Source organism: Lactuca sativa, chromosome 3 (genome assembly GCF_002870075.4).
Source record: "Lactuca sativa cultivar Salinas chromosome 3, Lsat_Salinas_v11, whole genome shotgun sequence".
NCBI lineage: Eukaryota > Viridiplantae > Streptophyta > Magnoliopsida > Asterales > Asteraceae > Lactuca > Lactuca sativa.
Genome location: NC_056625.2, coordinates 89,102,233 through 89,110,359, shown reverse-complemented (window position 1 = coordinate 89,110,359; position 8,127 = coordinate 89,102,233).

The following is an 8,127-nucleotide window of genomic DNA, read 5'->3' as shown; positions in this document are numbered from 1 at the left end:
TACTACCCCTGCACCAGCAAAAACTTATGTTGGGAACCTGCCCAAGTGCCCCAAGTGCCCCTTCCATCACAACGGCCCCTGCGGTGAATTGCAATGCACCAACTACGGCCGGAAAGGGTATACCGTCCGGGTTTGTAGATCCCAACCCAAACCTATCTCTCAAGTCCCCGGTTCGGGAGTGAGTCAGGCCTGCTATGGCTATGGTGAAGCGGGCCATTTCAAGAAAAACTGTCCGAAGGATGGGAATGCGGGAGGAACAGGAAGACTACTCGCTATTGGCCACAACAAAGCAGTTGCGGATCCTGCGGTAGTCACGGGTACGTTCCTTCTTAACAACTCTTATGCCTGTGTCTTATTCGATAGTGGTGCAGAAAGAAGCTTCATGAACCAAAACTTCAAACTCTTACTTAACAATCCTCACAACCACTAAAAGAAACATTCGTTGTAGAAATGGCTAACCGGAAGACCGAAAGCTCTAACGAAATTTACATAGGTTGTACCCTCACGTTAGACGATCATTCATTCCCAATCGATCTCATACCAGTCTTGATCAAGAGTTTTGATGTCAATGTTGGCATGGACTGGTTGAGTCTTTATCGCGCTGATATTCTATTCTTCGACAAAGCCATTTGCCTAAATCCACCGAATCACGAAACTCTGTTGATCTACGGAGACAAACCCGGTACGAGTCTTGATATCATCTCAAGTATTCAAGCCCAGAAATACTTGCGCAAGGAATATCGCGCCTTCCTTGCACACGTCGTCGACACAAGCCAGAAAACGAGAGATCCAAAAGACATCCATGTTGTATGCGATTTCCCTGACATCTTTCCAGAGGACCTTCCAGGTTTACCTCCCAAACGTCAGGTTGAGTTCAGAATCGACCTAGTCCCAGGAGCTACCCCCGTAGCTAAGTCGCCCTATCGTTTAGCGCCTGCCGAGATGCAAGAACTATCCGGTCAACTTAACGAGCTGCTCAGCAAGGGCTTTATAAGACCGAGCTTCTCACCCTGGGGAGCTCCGGTCTTATTCGTAAAGAAGAAGGACGGATCATTCCGGATGTGCATCGATTATAGGGAACTCAACAAACTCACGGTCAAAAATCGCTACCCTCTTCCCCGTATCGACGACCTATTCGACCAACTACAAGGGGCGAGTTACTTCTCCAAGATTGATCTTAGGTCCGGGTATCACCAGTTACGAGTGCTTGAGGAGGATGTGCCGAAGACAGCCTTCCGAACTCGTTACGGGCACTACGAGTTCGTAGTAATGCCCTTTGGAACGACTAATGCACCCGCAGTGCTCATGGACTTGATGAATAGGGTGTGTCGTCCATACTTAGATCAGTTCGTCATCGTCTTTATTGATGATATACTCGTCTACTCTCGGAGCGAGGAAGAACACAGGAATCATCTACGACGAGTCCTAGAAACCCTGCGATCGGAGAAGTTATACGCGAAGTTCTCTAAGTGCGAATTTTGGATCCGAAGAGTTGAATTCTTAGGGCACATGGTTAGTGAGGAAGGAATCCACGTGGACCCATCCAAGATTAAAGCAATCGAGAACTGGTCAGCACCGAAGACACCTGCAGAAATTCGTCAATTTCTAGGCCTTGCTGGCTACTACCGCAGATTCATTCAAAACTTCTCTCGGATTGCAAAACCTCTTACCATGTTGACACAGAAGGGTGTAACATTTGACTGGGAAGAGAAACATGAGAAAGCATTCCAGACCCTGAAGCGAGCTCTATGCACCGCACCGGTATTATCACTTCCCGAAGGGATAGAAGATTTTGTAGTATACTGCGATGCATCGAACCAAGGGCTCGGTTGTGTCTTGATGCAATAGGGTAAGGTCATCGCCTATGCCTCAAGGCAACTGAAGACACATGAGGTTAAATACACCACTCACGACCTCGAGTTAGGGGCGGTTGCATTCGCTCTAAAGATCTGGAGACATTACCTGTATGGAACGAAGAGCATAATATACACTGATCATAAAAGCCTCCAACACATACTAAACCAAAAGGATCTCAACATGAGACAACGACAGTGGGTCGAACTACTCAATGATTATGACTGCGAGATTCATTATCACTCGGAGAAAGCCAATGTAGTAGCAGACGCCCTAAGTAGAAAAGAGTATTCTCGTCGAAGAGTCAAGTCATTAACAATGACTATCCATTCACATCTATCCGCTTAGATTAAGGAGGCTCAGCTCGAAGCCTTAAAGCTTGAGAATGTGGCGGGAGAATACCTGCGTGGAATGGATAAGAACTTGGAGGTCAAGGGTGACGGAGCCTATTATCTCATGGACCGAATCTGGACTCCGCGCCACAGTGGTTTCAGAAAATTGGTCATGAAGGAAGCACACAACACTCGATACTCCGTTCACCCAGGTTCAGATAAGATGTATATGGATCTCAAAAAGCTATACTGGTGGCCTAACATGAAAGCAGAGATTGCTACCTTCGTGAGTAAGTGCCTTACTTGCGCAAAGGTCAAGGTCGAATACCAGAAGCCATCAGGTCTTCTTCAACAACCGGAGATACCAGAGTGGAAGTGGGAGCGGATCACCATGGATTTCATAACCAAGCTACCCAAGACAACAGGTGGGTTGGATACCATTTGGGTCATCGTCGACAGATTGACCAAGTCCGCGCACTTCCTACCCATCAAACAAACAGATAAGATGGAGAAACTCACAAGGACATACATTAAGGAGATAGTACGATTGCATGGTGTCCCTGTATCTATTATCTCTGATAGAGATAGCAGGTTTACTTCGAGATTTTGGCAATCACTACAAAAAGCATTAGGGACGAGGCCGGACATGAGTACAGCCTACCATCCACAGACTGACGGACAAAGTGAGAGCACGATCCAAACCTTAGAGGATATGTTGCGAGCCTGTGTGATTGACTTTGGTAAGGCGTGGGATACACACTTACCCCTTGTGGAGTTTTCCTACAACAATATTTATCATACGAGCATCAAGGCAGCTCCATTTGAAGCCCTCTACGGCCGGAAGTGCAGATCCCCTCTGTGCTGGGTTGATGTGGGTGACACTCAGTTAGCTAAAGGACGAGTTCCTAACAGCGCTCTCACGGGTCCGGAGATCATTCTAGAAACGACCAAGAAGATTGTGTAGATTCGCGAACGATTAAAAGCCGCTAGGGATCGACAGAAAAGCTATGCAGACAAACGAAGAAAACCTTTGGAATTCTAGGTGGGAGACCGAGTCCTTTTAAAAGTCTCACCCTGGAAGGGCACGATACGCTTTGGAAAGCATGGAAAGTTGAACCCAAGATACATAGGGCCTTTCGAGATTCTCGCTAGAATCGGCCCCGTAGCCTACAAACTTAACCTACCCCGCGAGCTAAGTAACATACATCCTACCTTCCATGTCTCAAACTTGAAGAAATGTCTGTCCGACGAGACTCTCGTTATCCCACTCGATGAGATTGAAGTCAACGAGAACCTCAACTTCGTGGAAGAGCCTGCGGAGATTATGGACAGGGAGGTCAAACGAACGAAACAAAGCCGCATCCCAATTATGAAGGTTCGATGGAACGCCAAGCGAGGACCGGAGTTCACTTGGGAGTGCGAGGATCAAATGAAACTCAAATATCCCCATCTCTTTGATTAGCAGTATTGTAATAACTTAACTGCTTGAATTCTAAATTTCGGGACGAAATTCCCTTAACGGGGGGGGGGGGGGGGGGGGGATGATGTGACAACCCAAAATTTAGTCCGTCGTTATAACCCGTTTCTGTTAATAGAATATTCTATTTTATAAAAGTTCCGTTAAATTGGAGCCGACAAATAAATAAATGTTTTATTTATTTACCATTTAACCGGGTAAAAAGTTTAAACCTCGTTAAACATAAGTATCGGGTAGTCGTATACCAGGTACAACACCCAAGTCCTATATAAAGGAGGGTGGGCATTCCATAGAAACCTTTTACCACAGTAGACACACTTTCTCTCTCTACTCTCTCTCCTCAAGTCCGATTTCATCCAAAAACTGCAAGTTTCCGCCTCCAAAACGTAAGTTCTCTTACCCTAAATTATTCTAGACATCATTGATTTGTGTTTTAACCCAAAATCGTTCATGAAGGTTGAAAAAGAGGAGTTTACGGCCTAAGAACATCCTTAGGTCGTAAACCCCTAAAATGATGCCAAAAGTGCCAAATTTCTTCCCTTTAAGCTTAGAAACTAGTTTTGGACCTAACCTAGAAGAGTTTGAACCTTGAATCATCAAGTTTTAAGGCTTGAAAGAGGGTTTATGGTCCAACCACATGCTTAGACCGTAAACACCCCCTAAGCTTGCAAATCAAGCCCAAAACACTTCCAAACCACCTTTAGGCTTAAGATATGGCTTAGGGACTTGCTAATTCAGACTTGAAACACCTAAATATTGTCATTTGAAGGGTAAACAAGAGTTTATGGCCTAATCATATGCTTAGACCATAAAATTCCCTAAAACATGCCAAATGAAAGTTTAAGCCCCCTACAGAGCCTTATACCCTCACTAGAACTTGTTAGGAATGAGCCAAGGACCCTGAAATCAAAGAATGGAAGTGTCCAAGAGTTTACTACTGTAAACCATGGGATTTACGGCTGTAAACTCCCAAGGAGTGGTCCTTGGATGTAAACTCCAAGGGAGTACACTTTTGGAAACTTAAACACCCCTATAGCTTTGTATATTACCTTAGAATCACTTATAGAACCATATGAGGCTTGAAAACACTCAAATACACTCCTCCCATGAGTTTATGACCGTAAAATCATGGTGGATATGGTCTCCCAACCGTAAACTCACTTAAGGTGAGTTTTAGAAGAGTAAACTCCATGGTGAGGTCTTATACTTTTTCCTTACAACCCATTAGCCTTCTAGCACTCAACCATAAGACCTTTAATCACATTAGGATGCCTATATGTGTATAATTAGAGTCTAAATCACTAATTACTTGTAAACATATGTTACTAGGTACATAAAGGGTGTACAAGTCTCTACTTGACACCAAACGCTCATCCGACACATCCACCCGATATACTCATTGCAGGTGAGTCTATACCCCTTAACGAACCTTTTTAAATGTTTTTACATGTTTTAGGGGGGGATACAAGTATAATTCTACAAGTTTTTATTATTAAATCATATGTGATTCACAAATTGTCATCAAAAAGGGATTTTTCTACACTTTTAGCTGCTTACCAATAAAACTATTTTAGTTGATTATCAAATGCATTTTAAAGATTACATTGTTGCTAAACTGTTTTCAAAATTGTCTTTTAAATCACTTTTCTTTTTAAAAATATATCTACACTAATATATTTATATAAGTAAGACTTGAAGGACTTAGGACCGATAGCTCGCCTTATTTCCTGTTCTTGTTTGATGTGGTCTTAGGGTATTTGTTATCCGTCCGACTGTCGTTGATTTCTTAGTTATATATCATATATATTTGTGTTAGATATAAAAGTCTTCATCTTATTCAATACCTTTGTTATTCAAAGGCAGGAAATCATACACTCTAGTTAACTATAATAGGTATAGTTAAGACTAGTACTCGTTACCTCTACTACTACTATACTCACTATAACCGCTATTATTAGAAGTTAATACACGTATAAGAGAATACTCTATGAACTATACAGAAAGACTACTATGCTATAATACAAGAGAATACACTAATCCAGAGTATAATACACTATCCCTCTATAAGACACTCTACCGCGCTTACGCCATGTGACCAGGGCTTTCCGGAAGGAAGGCAACACTACATGTATAGATCTATACGGGGCAGACACTATTACATCCCGACTGTTAACTACAGTCCGAGCCGACTAGGCCTAGGGTGGCACTACATCACCACACTACGCATGACCGGGAAGGTCATCGGGTTCTCTATTATCACCCAGTCTGGTTACATGAGGGTTACACCTATATTTAAATTAATACACTAAGACTAAAGTCTAAGTTAACATCCCGAAGTAAGTAAGTATCTATTACTAATGGAAGTTTTCACCACTACTACTGTCAACAGGCATAACTCTTCTTCATCTATGTTACTCTCATGAGATTTATTACCGTACCTTTACAACTGAAGGTTTTCAATGATAATACTTACACACAACTCAAAGGATTTAACTTACAATGTACTTTTCTGGAAAATATAGGATTTTCTAGGGATTTCTACTGCTTATAAACATAAATTACAGTTTTTATACTATAAGATTGTAAAACACTTGTATACAACAACGACACTAAATTCTTATGAACTCACCAGCTTTATGCTGATACTCGTTTTCAAAATAACTTGTATCCTCAACTCAAAGATAGACAGGTACATGTGCAGCTTTTGGAGAAGATGGAGCACATACAAGACCCATCTTTTATTTTGTTATACTTTTGGTGTCTATTAAACTCTACAAAACACGATTGTAATTAAATTTACTATATATAAATGCAATGGTTGTTGTCGCTTGTTTTTACTATTATGCAATTGTTATGATACTGTACATGACGTCCTCCACCCCAGAACATATTCCACTGTTATCGATTTTAGGGTGTGACATACCGAGGGTGTTTAAGACCGTGAAGAAGTCTTCTGTTGCTAAATAGAATTGAGGTTTCGGCTCCAAAGACGCAAAGGGGGAGATTGTAGAGTCCGTTTGTGTTGCGTCTTAGGCCTTACGTTTTGCATCCCGATTGGGCTTGTCTATCCGTGATTTTCTAGATTAGTTAGTGGGGTTGTTATACATATATATATATATATATATATATATATATATATATATATATATATATATGCATGTATGCATTATAAACAGTTGATTGTCACATTCATTGTTTTGTAACCCTAGAACACCTCTACAGTTGAAGTTCTTAATCGAGCTCTTCTGAGGTTTTGAAGCTTTAATCATACGACATATTCAAAGCCACAATCATGTTCTTTATTACGTTCTTAATTATTAGCTTGCTTAGAACCTATCGATCCTGATAGAACTCAGTTCTAACAGCTATGAAAGTCATTTTATGGACTTAAACAAGTGCAAGAAGCTTGGTATTAGTAATTTTTTGGTCATCTTTTATATCTCAGCTCTGTTTGTAGCAAAAGGAACACATCATTTTTATTTAAAAATGTGAACATAAGCTTGCCTCCTTACTCTTATATATGGACATTATTTTCCTTGCATTAACCTTAAGATTCAGATCATTCATGCATTAAATAAATATTTGACATGACAGACTTAGGCCCCTTGACTTATTTTTTGGGCATACCAATTACTCATACCACTAAAACCATGTTCCGTAGTCAATTTAAGTAAACTAAGGAAATCATCAAATGAGTCATCACGGATAATTATAAACCTATTGCTACCATATTGAAACTCAACATATCCAACCAGTGACCCTATTCACGACTAGTCTCTTTAAAGGAGCTTAGCTAGGACCTTACAATATGTTATGTTTATCCGATTAGAGATTTCATACATAGTATAAGAGGTTTGCTTGTTTATACATGTCCCTTACGCAGAATATAATAATTCCTTAAACACATAATTAGCTACCTACATGGAACACCTGACATAGGGTTACACCTATATCCTTATGTCCTTACTAAGCTTGCTTTGTACACAGATGTCAATTGGGTTGTTAGCCCTGACATACGATGGTAAACTTGGGCCCATTACACGTTCATAGGTGACAATCTCGTATCTTGGTTGTCCAAAAGACAAGCTACTCATTCCTACTCTAGTGATGGAGTTAAGTACCATGATGTAGATATTATGAAATCTATTCGTATAGATCCATGTATTATTCAACAAACCATTTTGGTCTATTGTGACAATGTTTCAATGGAATGCCTATAGGGAAATCTAGTGTAACATCAACATAGGAAACAAATCAAAAGGGACATACATTAATTTCATCCAAGAAAAAGTTTCCCTCGACCATATTCTTGTTCTTCGCACACCTTCAACTTAACAATATGCATACATCAGTAAAGGCCTCCTTGTTACTTTTTTCTTGATTTCCTATCCAACTTGAATATTATTATATTTTGGGTCTTAAGAATATCAATAGACTTGGATAATTCTAGAATCGTGATTATAA